General features: G+C 36.3%; 1 protein-coding gene across 2 annotated transcripts in view; it reads right to left on the bottom strand.

Moving 5' to 3' along the window:
• The window catches only part of LOC131427532 (protein madd-4), a 671,835-nt gene that overhangs the window by 255,364 nt on the left and 403,905 nt on the right, over nucleotides 1–12,566 (bottom strand). The window lies entirely within an intron of this gene.

The following is a 12,566-nucleotide window of genomic DNA, read 5'->3' as shown; positions in this document are numbered from 1 at the left end:
GTGAAAAAATACCACCAACTAGATAAATTGAATCCCGGAAGGACAATTTTCTTTTTATGGAGTTTTCAGTGGATATAAAACGGGCTCCTGGGGTGCTTGCCAGCAGCTTCTAGTGTCAACGTTGTATGTATATAAATTTGGCTTTGCACTGCGCTTGGCGCTTACTGCGTAGGTTCTTCTCTATTCGGGTTGCAACAGGGAAGAGATACGATAACTGAAAATTGCTATCAAATTACATGGCATAATTGTTTTTTACAGGTGTGCTGTATCAACCTGCAATGATTAGCATTTGCGTTGTTCAAAATAATCTTGGTACCTGTCGCAGCAAAAAAAAAACACGGAAAAACAGAATTTGATATTCCGGAAGCATGGAATAGCACTCCGATTCAAATTTCAGAATATTTGGTTTTTTAATAGACTGTGATTGACGTTACATTCACTGAACATCTGAACACATTGCCTACATTTCCCAGTGCTCTTTGTTATCGTTTTTGATAGTGCTTTGACAGTAGTAAAAGTCCTGTAACTAATAAAGTTTTGTCACGTGGATAGCGGAAGTAGGAAATTGGATTTGGACACCCACGTTGAATATCCAAGCTCATGATCAGATTAAAATATAGAACAAACCTAGAACTATACTGATGGCCCAGAAATGTAAGCATTAGCCAGAGGATTTTTCTTATCACCAAGCAAGTAGCCGAATTGGACTCAAAACACGAGTTCTGGTGTAATATAACGATATTCTCACGTAGTTCTCCCAGAGAGAATACTAATACCAAACGAATGTAAATGTGGATTAAGGTTCCGAGAAAAAAAAAGTTTGTGGTCGCCACTCGAGGAAATGTTCTCAAAAGATGTAAATTCGTTTGTTCTAACATCTTCGATGGCAATTTTTTTTTATTTAGCGAGCGTTTAATTTTATTTTTTTCCTTCATGGGATACTTTGGGTCAGGGTGGGGGTTACAAGGCTCCACACTTTCCGTACCGGACGAACTAAGGATATGGTGCCCAAATGAACACTAGTATCGCTGTGGGTTCTTTTCGTCATTTTTGCTTTTTTTTCCAGAACTATCCTTCAACAATATAAATTCCAATGTTTTGCATGATGAAAAGCATCATTCGAACAACATTTTATAGTTTTTTTGTTAAAAAGTATTGAGAAATAAGTCGTTGAAGAGGTATTTTTGAGGACACTTCTTAAAAATCATGATTTTCGGTGTCCAAACAAACTAATCAGAAGTGAACAAATGAACGCAGCATAGTTAGAGTAGAAGTTTTTCTAGACTCCAACGTTTCTGTTTGATTTTTTACTAATTTTTAAAATTTTTGGTAGTTTCATTTTTCTACGAAAAAATCCACCATTTTGTAGCTGTTAAACCTCCCCGAAGTAACAAACAACGAAAAGGAAAACGTTGGGGTCTGATTTTTTTTATGTAGAAAGTACGTGCAAAATTTGAAAAAAATGGTGCTGTGGATTTTGAATGACGATGGACACGGACTTTCAAAACCTGCTTTCGAGAAAAACGCGTTTAGAGTTTTTTTTGTCTATGAAATCAATGGAAACAATTTATTACTCCAGGGAGCCCGTAGGGTCTAACATTTTCAAAAAATCATACTTTGTCTTTTATAATTTATTATAATGTAATATTTCAAGAATGGTTCGTCATGTTTTTAAGTCAATCGAAGTAGAAATCTTGGGCCTGTGCTTCGAGCTCTTGCTTCTTCGCAGAATGAGATAACCACAGATAAAGGTCCATAAATTCCAGAGTTTCGTTCCAATAGGCTTGAAAATTTCACAGACTATTTTTGAAATGTTTTCCTATATGAAGAAAATATTAAATGATTTTTCAAAAGTGTTAGACCCTACCCGCCCCTTGAAATTGTTGAAATGCATTGGTTAATTTCTAACGAAATGATGGTTTTCAATCCTATAACTTTTTTGTCTCAAACTCTAGGCAGCCGATTCCCGAAAGAGAAATATTGAGTTATTTTGATTCTAAACTGGAGTGCTACAATAATGATAAAAAAGAAGACAGTTAGCCTATTTGAGTTTTGATGCCGAATGTCTTAGAATTATATTAAAGATAGAGATTTAGTATCATCTCAAAAAATAAAAATAAAAATGATATATACCAATCGACTCAGTATGACAAGATCGGAAAATGCGTGTGTATGTATGTGCATATTTTAACGGTTTTTTTTAGATTAGCATCACTCTGCTCATATAAAAGCAACGCAAATGTCAAGCGCTTGGTTTGAGAAATGATGCCGAATAAACGCGGAAGCATGCTTTTGTGAACTACTCGAATCAATCATACTATAATTATTTGTTATCAAAAATGACCCCAAATTAGTGTCAGAAATTATTCAATAAAAAGATAATAAATATTTTTATAAGACTGTTTCGAAGAGATAGAAAGGCATTATCACACCACTAGGTGGATTGAGAAGGGTTTTTTTTATTTTTATTTAATAATATAAGTTTAAAGGCACACTGCTCAAGTTCTAAGATGCCGAGGGTAACCGATTTACTTTTGTACGGTAGGGAAAAATTTAAAGTATGTTCTATGGTTTACCATTAACGTATTAGCGTACACATGTTTGCGATCAAGATTAAGGATATGCGTTCAAAAAAGGTTGACTTGAATGACAAGATCTCCACCTACAAAACACTATCGCCCCGTCTCAGACCATGCAATCTTATATTAGCATTATCGCAAGGAAAGAATATATTAGAATTTCATTTTCGCTCGAGGGAACCGACTACGGGGAAGGGGACAGTGAAACGGAGTTTACTAGACTCCGTAGGTAACCGTTAATAGGAGAAATGTTTGGATAGGCGCTTTAAAATTGTATCCAATGTTTTGGTTGGAATACACAATTTGAAGATCGCCGTACTCAAAGGTTTTTCGTTAAATCTAATAAAATTAACTTTTGCTCCACTAATGTACTGAATATTTCGCAATTTATTCTCATTTTTAGAACCAATCCTTTCCAGATGGTTCTTTGAAAATTTAATTCGGGCTAGGAAGTGCTTCTGGACGAGTATCGGAACTTTCCTGGGACAGCGACCGATCAAGAGACATAGTTTAAAAAATTATATAAAAATCATCGAAATACATTTTAGTGCAAGTTTAAAAATGTGCACGGAGAGCCCTCAGATCACAAAATGGCAATATGGTAATTATTATTTTATGCCTGGCTGTTTCTGTTGAAGAAACATTGATGATGTTTAAAACATTTATCATATCTGAATGAATTTTTCGATCTAGTTGTCATACTTTTCATATATTAAACAACTTCAGTTTTTGAGTTCGCTTTCACATCTCATGCAAGTCAGTCGATATAACAAAACCGCTTACGTTCGGGACGGAAGAATCCAAGTACAGTATTGTGTAGTGAACAATTGAACGACCTCGAAATGAGTGAAACAAACGAACAAAAGCTACCGCCAACACGAAAGTATACAATTGTTGTTGACTTCAGGCGGTGCAAAATTCGACCTTCGATACGAGAACTTGAAGGTTTGCTTAAGGAGCAGATGCATCTTGATATTAAACGTGTTCATTTACTTCAATGCAATAAGACGAATAATGTTGTTCACTTCCAGTTTTATAAAGAGTTGGATGCAATTCAATGGCCATATGTCAATATTGCCAAAAAGCTGTTCACTAAGGTGAGCCATGTGATAAACTGGACAAGGTGACAACTATACCAAAGGACAACGGTGCTTCCTTCACACCAACCCCAACTAACCCCAGTACACCTGTGACAGCCACGAACAACAGTGAAGCATCCCTTTCAACGAAACCATCAGTAACCCCTATAGAACAAAGTACACCAGCTGCAGTTAACAACTTACCCTGCAACCAACCAGCAACTGCAACCAATGTACAACAAGGCCCATCTACAGCAACTCTCAACGAGCCCAAGACTACGATCAACAAGGACAACGAAAAGAAAAAGGAAATCACACACAACACCGACGATGAAGCAATGGATGATGAGATAAGCCGCGGACGAAGTGACCCCCGATCCTCGTTGGATGGAAATGGAAACTCATCTCCCCCTAGAAAAAGGGTGACAACGAGATCCAATAGCAAAAAAAGAAATTTTTTTACGTAACAAAAATGTAAGCCAACCGGCCACGTAAAGCTTAAACGCAAAAAGGCCAGAATAAAAATTTTATTACAAAAAAAACGTTGTTTTTTTTTTTCGAAAAACGATGTTTTTATTTTTCAAACTACCTCGATATTACTGAAATATAACTGATTTAAATTCATACTGCAAATTGTGTATTTTCGAATAGTTCAATGCCATGTAAACGAAAAAATTGCTATTGATTGATGTAATAGAATTTTTATTTTCTTGAAAGTGCAACCATTGTCCTAGGCTCATCAGCACCATACTGAAAATGGAATTGAAAATGCTGTTTATGTGAGCCATTTTGAGAACTTGAGCTTGAGCGCTCTTTATGTGAGCCATTTTGAGAGTGCATTAAATATTGCTCGATGCATTGATCATGTTGTCAATAAAATCCATAAAAGGAATTTCTCCGCCGTGCAGTGAGACAAAACTTAGACAAAACTTCGTAGTTCAAACAATGGATTTCACTGCCTTTTTTTAAATTAAATTGTCATGTTTCGATGAAGCGTTTTTTTCATTTTTTTGCCCGCCACACTCCCCCACACCAAAAAGCTTCAATTTGGAGCCCCCTGGTAGTGGTCGCAACTAGTCTCAGCGGAAAACAAGAAACAAATAAACACTGGCAATAATAATACTAGAAATATAAATTTAATTTTGATACAGTCCGCTGAGATTCTATGTATTCATGGTTTGATGTGCAATTTATTATTAACATAAAGTGGAGTTCCAGTGGAAAAGATTTTCTTTTAAGGGATCCACAATTTAATTACTACGCTATGTTGGAAAGAAAGTACAAATATCAGGTGTAAAACTTTTGCTTCCGCCGTTTTCCGATAGGTGGCTGTACCGGCTGAGGCTGGTTAAAATACATAGATGATAATGCCTTTAAAGTTAGTGTGTACAGTGCCTAACGAATTATTATCGCCGTTTCAGTGACAGTTGTTCTTGTTTTCGTATTATTCACGCTCGAAAATGTCTGTTTATGTGCCCAATTCTCGCCATTTGCGGGAAGTTTTACTTTTTTGTTACAATTCGAAAAACAATGCAGCTGAAGCGCATCGAATGCTCTCAGAAACTTACGGTGATGCTGCTCTGAATAAAAGAACGTGTCGGGAGTGGTTTCAACGTTTTAAAAATGGTTATTTCGATGTCGAAGACAAACATGGTGGTGGAAGAGAAAAACCCTTCAAAGATGAACAACTAGAAGCATTGCTTGATGAAGATTCGTGCCAAACCCAAGAAGCGCTTGCCGAATCGTTGGGAGTGAGTCAGTAAGCCATTTCAAAACGTCTCAAGGCCCTGGGCATGATTCAGAAAGAAGGAAACTCAAGAGCGTCATGACAAAGTCATCCTCCAACACGACAATGCTCGGCCTCACGTCGCAAAAGTGGTCAAAATGTACCTGGAAACGCTGAAATGTCGCCCCTTCACCTATTCCGTTCGATGGGACACGGCCGGGCAGATAAACATTTTCAATCCTTCGAAGAGTTGAAAAAATGGATTGTCAAAAAGAGGACTCTTTTTTTCGAGCCGGGATCCGAAAATTGCTGGAAAGATGGGAGATAGTTGTCGCTAGCGACGGACAATACTTTGAATAATACATCTGTAAGCACTTTTTCGCAATAAAGCTTTTAATTTTGGAAAAAAAACGCGGAAGTAAAGTTGTACACCTGATATATTAGAAAATTAATATGAAATACTGTTGACGATAAATACATTACATTATAAAACAAAAAACTACATTAGCTAAATATCTCGTTCAGTCTGTGCTTAAAAAGAACATCTGTTTAAATACATTAAAATCCAAAATGATACGTTGAAGAAAAAAAAAATACTTCACTAATTTGAACAGAAACTTTGTTAAGGTCTATTCACACATTTCTGATACGGTTCAGTGCCAGCACAGTTCAGAGAAAGTGTGTATTCACTCTTGTCCGACACCGTTTCGAGGCGGTATTGAGCCGGATATGTGTAAACAAATACATTGAAAAGTGTATTGTGCCGTACAGAAACTGATCTGAAAGCTGAGAATAGACCTTTAATCATCGAACGACCAAGAAACCGGGTAGGTTTTATGTAACTTGAATATGTATAAGGTTTTCGTAACAACTTTAAGCAAAATATCCAATTTGTATAACAAGAATTCGATTCTGCGGGTAATGCATGAAGCCTATTTTTCATTCCGAGAATAGATTGATCCGCCAAGGATAAATAATTGATTTACCTTGAAGCGGTACTGCATGAACAAGGTAATAATGAAAAGAAAATAGAAGGAGAAATTCGTACTCCTGTTGGAAAACTTTTCTCGATTTTTGTTGATTTTGGTAGCTTTCCATTGAAAAGTTATAATTTTCTATGAAAAGCACCATTTTGGGCAAGTGATAATTTAATTTAAAATTAACAAGTTTGTTAACAAATCGTTACCATTACTCAGCGAGTTTTCAATTAAAACTGAATGCTTCGCTGGTATCATGGGTGGAGTGAGAAGGAATGACTGTGACCAGAAACGAATTCAGTATCTAAATCTACTACCGTTTTTTGTCTGTGTCATGCTGTGAGTTTCACGAAAAGTTTGAAACGATTTGCGACGTACAGTTGAGAAGTTTTCCCTCTCCACGATTATGCTAATTGTTCGAAGTTGGTGCTTTCGGGATCGAGTGGGTCCTACTAGCCACTGGAAGGGATTGGCTTTGCGTTTCTGTGTAGGTATGAATAATTTTAGCTTTGCTAATTGAAAAGTAAGGATTTTGAACTATGAATGGTTCGGTTTAGGAATGATTGAACGGATCATTAGAGCCGTAATTGTTTTGCCTTTCAAAAATCATTATTTCTTTGTTCGAAAAAATATCGTTGCAAATGAATTCAAAATAATTTTGATAAAACTAATTCGTATCTAAGTAGTATTTATGTCTTCACAGAAAACACTCGTACCAGTTCAGTTTCCAATTTGTGTAAGAAATATAATTGACCTTTTGGAAAGTGATCACTAAGTAGCAATTAGCCTATAGAGGTGTTGCAAGCAACTCAGCAAACGCCAATGAACACTTGCATTCGAGCTTGCATAACACAGTGCTTCTTAAGTACAAAGTCGTACGCAAAAAATGATCAGAACCAAAGTTTCATTTGGTTGCTTTGAACAGTTTTTCTGAGAAATTTTGTTCTAGATCTCTAAGTGTTTTGTTCATTATTTACAACAGAAAACTGTTATCACAAACGTCAGAACTCGCCGAGAAGATGGACTGCAGTCAAATGTCGACAATGATCAATTAGGTGATTTTGCAAGAATATGATACCGACCATTATTTGGAAGCTTATGAAAACTTCGACAATTTTGCCTTCTGCAGTATATCGCGCCTTCGCATTCAAAACGAAATGGTACTTCATTGTTTATTTACTGGGTACGATTGGAGCTACCTAGTTTTCGTGCAAAAGTTTTTCGGAAACTTGTGTCGTTCTCGTCTGCCAATGTGGTTCCATCTTGAATCAGCCAAACCGGAACAGAATATGTTTCGCCGTTCGAGAAGATACATGTTCAACCAGCAAACCAGCTTCGAATATGAACCGAGAAAAGTTCTTCAAGTCAACACGCTCTTCTGAAACCGACTCGCGAGATTTCCCACTGTCGGCGGAAATGGTGGAACTCGTTCGCTCGCGATATTCGTGCTGTTACTGCCACTTTTCATGCTTCAGATACTTTTATTCAGGCGCTGGCGGAAATACCGGTACCGGTGCCAGCGGCCACAGTAAGGCGGCGGCGGCAGTAGCCTCATCCGGAATGTACAAACATATTTGTTGTTGTGCGGCCGGAAGTGGTTCCTGCGAGTCGGGATGCGTTTGACTGTGCTGTGGAAAACAACAAAAAAAAATAAAAATAAAAGCCCTCGGAAAAGTTATGTTCCCACAAGGGTGTTGAAAGCGGAAAAGTTCCACGCTTAGTAGTTTGCTGATTTTAATTAAGTTTGCATAGTGAACGGAGGAATTCGTTTCGGTGACTGGAAGTTTCCTTGATGCATGGCGCTAAAACTTGTTTACGGTTGTTTGATGGCAGTTATTCATAATTGCAGTGAGGATAATATAATTACAATCCAATAGGAATTAAGAATAGTGCTTTCATTTCCATATCATTGGTTGTGTTTAAAGATTTTTGTCATTAGAGTTCCAAAATTTTCTAATTTTAAGAATTCAATAAGTATGACCGAGTACGCATTCATATCTTATTTGATTCAGTAATCAATCGCTTATAAACAAAGAAACGAAGACCGCGATCAAACTCATTCGAAGCATGAAATTTAAGCGCTATTGAGTAAGAAACGAAAATTAAGTGCTACTTAAAAGACAAATGCACTTTGACTTAATTGAAAATACAATTTGGAAATCAGTCATTATCAGCCGTTCGCTTCCCCCTGATCAACCTACTTACCGCGATAAATCTTGTTTGAAACGGCCAGGAAGCTATCGATAAACATAAAGAACAACGACGATGAAGCAATGGATTTTAAGACGAGCCGCGAACAAAGCACAACTCAATCTTCGGTGTGTGAAAATGAAAACTAGATCCAATTAAAATGTATGTTTATCGAACAGAGTCGAACGCGAATGAGCCTGAATTAAAAACATTATTAATAAAGCAATAGGATAATGTCAGAGACATAACTGGATAACGTGAATACTAATAAAACTGACATGCTCATTCCACACATCCGAATATCAATAATCGCACGTACTAGTTCATTGATTGTGTGAATTTTCCTGACATTCAATGCCTAATCATTCATAAATTGAAGAATACACAAGAAATTATTTTTAGCCATCTAGGATTTCTAGAATTTAAGTTGGTAATTGATATGACGTTAATTTCAATTACCTGTCAAACCCGTCTCGAAAATACAAATTGTACAGCGATTTAAAAGAATAACCTTTGTGGTGGTCCTCGCCAAGCGTGGACAAAAAGTATCTATAATTCTTTCATAAATTCATCAGTAAAATATAATTTACTTATATAGTGACATGACATGCACTCCACAAATTAGATATTTTTAGTGAACATCTTGCAAGCCAGTTGTTATTCCATTTAAAAAAGATCTATTATTCGGTTCTTTTATAAAATTGTACATAGTTGGAATCAGTTATATGAAGTGTTGTCATCACACCAAAGGTTCAAATCTATAACAAACAATGAACAATTTCGCAATAGGCGAGAAAATCAATCAGGAGAGCATTAAATCGAATGACTAAATTTATGCACAAATGCACTCAATCATTGACAATATTCCGTATTGCTATGTGTCGGTTTTGCACGATACGCTTTGTGCGATGATTCGTTTAATTTATGCGGCAGAAAATATTATCATAAATTGTTGACCATACATCCGAGGATATAGAGAAAAAAGTACGGGAGACATAACTGAATGTCATGAATACGAATAAAACTTATAGGCTAACTGCATATCTCGAAATAGCGATTAAAGCGACACCTTGTGATGGCTGGCGTCGTCAGCGTGGTACTCTGTAATATTCTTAACCATGGTTTTACAAGTTAAACTCAACTATTATAATTAATATTATTTGCATAATCAGATGAAGTATAGCACGGTTATTGAAAATCTCTTTCAAACCGTTAAATTCCTTAGTAAATCGTTGAGGAAGGGAATAAAATAAGGAAGAGCGAAATGACAATGGGTTTCTCCAAGGAACTGTTTTGCGCACAAATAGCTCGCTAAAGCGCGAAAATGTGTATTATCCTCACTACATACATTTGAATACTCTTACACCAATGATTCTACCTTCTTCTATAAAGGGTAATAGAATTATAGAAAAAAACCACTTTTGATCGAGCTCGATCAGACGACCAGCTCGACGAGATAGGAAAATGTTTCTCTGTGTGCGTATGTGTGTTTGTGTGTGTTGAAAGCTGAACCAATTAAAACAATCTTAGATTCGTTTGAAAGCTACTATTGAGTTATTGGTGAAGTTTGAAGATCAAGTGGCTATCCTTACCAGTTCCAGAGATATGATGATATAAGTGACGTAAACGACAAGTCAGTTTTTATCTACCAGTAATTGTTTTATTTTAGAATTTACTACCACGCAATGTATGCAAATTAAAACTTATAACTCACTTCTAAGTGGATTAATGGCAACTTTGATTTTATTCAAAGAAGAAGACAGTTCCAAACAAAAGTTTTTCTGAATGCAATGAAGACCCAAAATCAACTTCTGAAACTCAAACAGAAAACGTATTTTGATGTGGTTGGGACCACTGAGCACTCTGTTAAAAGTGAATAGATTTTTACAATCTATGGCTTGAAACTATGCAATCTTATTATTGCAATTACAAAAAAAACTTAAAAAGTAAATATCAAATCGCAGAACCAATCAGTTGTGTACTAGCTGACGAGAAGACCTTTCCTTTGACCTCTTTGTGAACAACACACAACAGTTTGTCGAGCTGAATCGGATGGCCCTCCTTGCATCGGTTAATTTCCCAAAATTCGAGCGAATCCTACACCTAATTTTTTATATTTACAAAAAGTTTGTGGAACCTCACCAAAAAAATCTGGGTTTTGCAGATAATGCAGACAGAAGTGTTCAAAATTCCAGTTGCGTTTATGTAAATGAAGAAAATAGAGACCATTGTAAACTTTGTAAGCTATCACACTTTGTTGAACATTTCATGCGATCGATGCAGCGCACCGCGCTGGAGACGCTATGCTCCACATGGTGGCGCTTCCGGAGCTGCGCAGGTAGCCTATACTCTTTCTTTATACTTCTGAATATCAATTAGATTGTGTGAAATGTGCAAGTTTTCCTTTGTTGTCACTACTAGAATTTGAGAATAATAGAAATAATCAGTATAGTTCTTTATGATAAAATAATGGTGGTTCTGAAAAGAACTCATAATGAAAGCGTTCGTGATGGAGAGTGACAAGTTGAGTTCGACTTCCGATGGATACCGCTGACTTACTGTTGCCCAATGGTTCTGATAATGATGTGTTCCGTTGGATTCTCATACTTTTTTCGCTTGCAGTAGCAACCTTGTATTGTCGCTTGAAGATGCCTCGATCGCGCCATAATCTGCACGTTCACAACGACAGTCAAATTCGAAATGAACGGTTTCTGAGTCGGTGCTACACTGGGATCCAACTCCATTTCCGGTACCAAGATCAAGAAATTATGAAAATCATGAAACGTGTCTTCTTATGAGACCATGCCTATTACTGATGATATGAATCATTATGCTAAAGGAATCATTAGTAACAGGCATGATCCGATAAGAAGAAATGTTTCATGATTTTCATAATTTCTTGTTCATGGTACCGGTGATGGATTTTCAACCGTGTATGCATTTTATATTGCAAATCAGCAGAAAGTTCTACTACAAACTACAGAAAAATGGGTCGTATACTGTACAGTGAAGTAATACTTTACATAAATCTTTGGACATAAAATTATGGTTCTAAATAGCAACTTTCAAAAATTTGATGTCAATTATCTCATTTCGGATTTGAATATTTCAGTGAAAGAAACTATCAAAATGCTGTACGGAGTAAATTTCAGAAGGTCCAAATTGTGTAATTCTCTAAGATATTGAACACTGTTTGGATATAAACTATTTGAAATACTGTTACGAATTTTTTTTCCGATTTGTAAAGAAGCAATCTTTATATTTCTTTAGATAACATTTGGAACCATTCGAAGGGCTGATTTTGCATAATGTTCCTCATTGTCGTCCATTTTTCGTTGTATTTCGCTCCAATGCAAACAACCACAGCAGCAGGATGATGGAATCGATTTTCTTTGAAGGGGCACTGGCTCTGGGACCTGAGCGTTTGAGGTTTTGTACCACGCTAAAGGTCTGCTTTCATTGCCGACTGCTCCTCTTGACGACCGAAGTCCAAATTGGAGCACGACCTGAGCGTTTTATGCTTTATACTTGGTTTGTTCTTACTGATGTTGGTGGAAGGGTTAGAAGAAATGAACGATTTTCAATCAAAGTTTATCTTTTATACTCGTCCAGTAGATAATTGGAACTGCCTGACTGCCTCAAAACTGTCGTCCGGGTGCGAAAAAAGCAAGCAAGTGTGATGAATTTTCCTCATTATTTCCAAAAAGTTTTAGGAAACTTTGTTTTTCAGTTATTTATGTTTATCTCACGCTGTTGAAAATTTAATCAAAAATTTCTAATCATATTTCCGATAGTTTGTAGAAAAAATTATGTTGTTGGATTAAATAAATCAAGAGATATTCGCAATAAAGTTCTGTCTATTCATTGAATTTTTTGAAGGCGTCACATAGCAAAGTAAGTCGTATTCACGACAAAAACCATCAGTTCACAAAGATTTGAGCTAGTTTCAAATATCATCAGTATCTAACGGGGAAAACAGATTGAAAAATTGACATGCGAATGTAATTATGTAACA

Source organism: Malaya genurostris, chromosome 2 (assembly GCF_030247185.1).
Source record: "Malaya genurostris strain Urasoe2022 chromosome 2, Malgen_1.1, whole genome shotgun sequence".
Classification (NCBI taxonomy): Eukaryota; Metazoa; Arthropoda; class Insecta; order Diptera; family Culicidae; genus Malaya; species Malaya genurostris.
The sequence above is the reverse complement of the archived record's forward strand: the minus strand, read 5'-3'. Positions and strand labels throughout refer to the sequence as shown.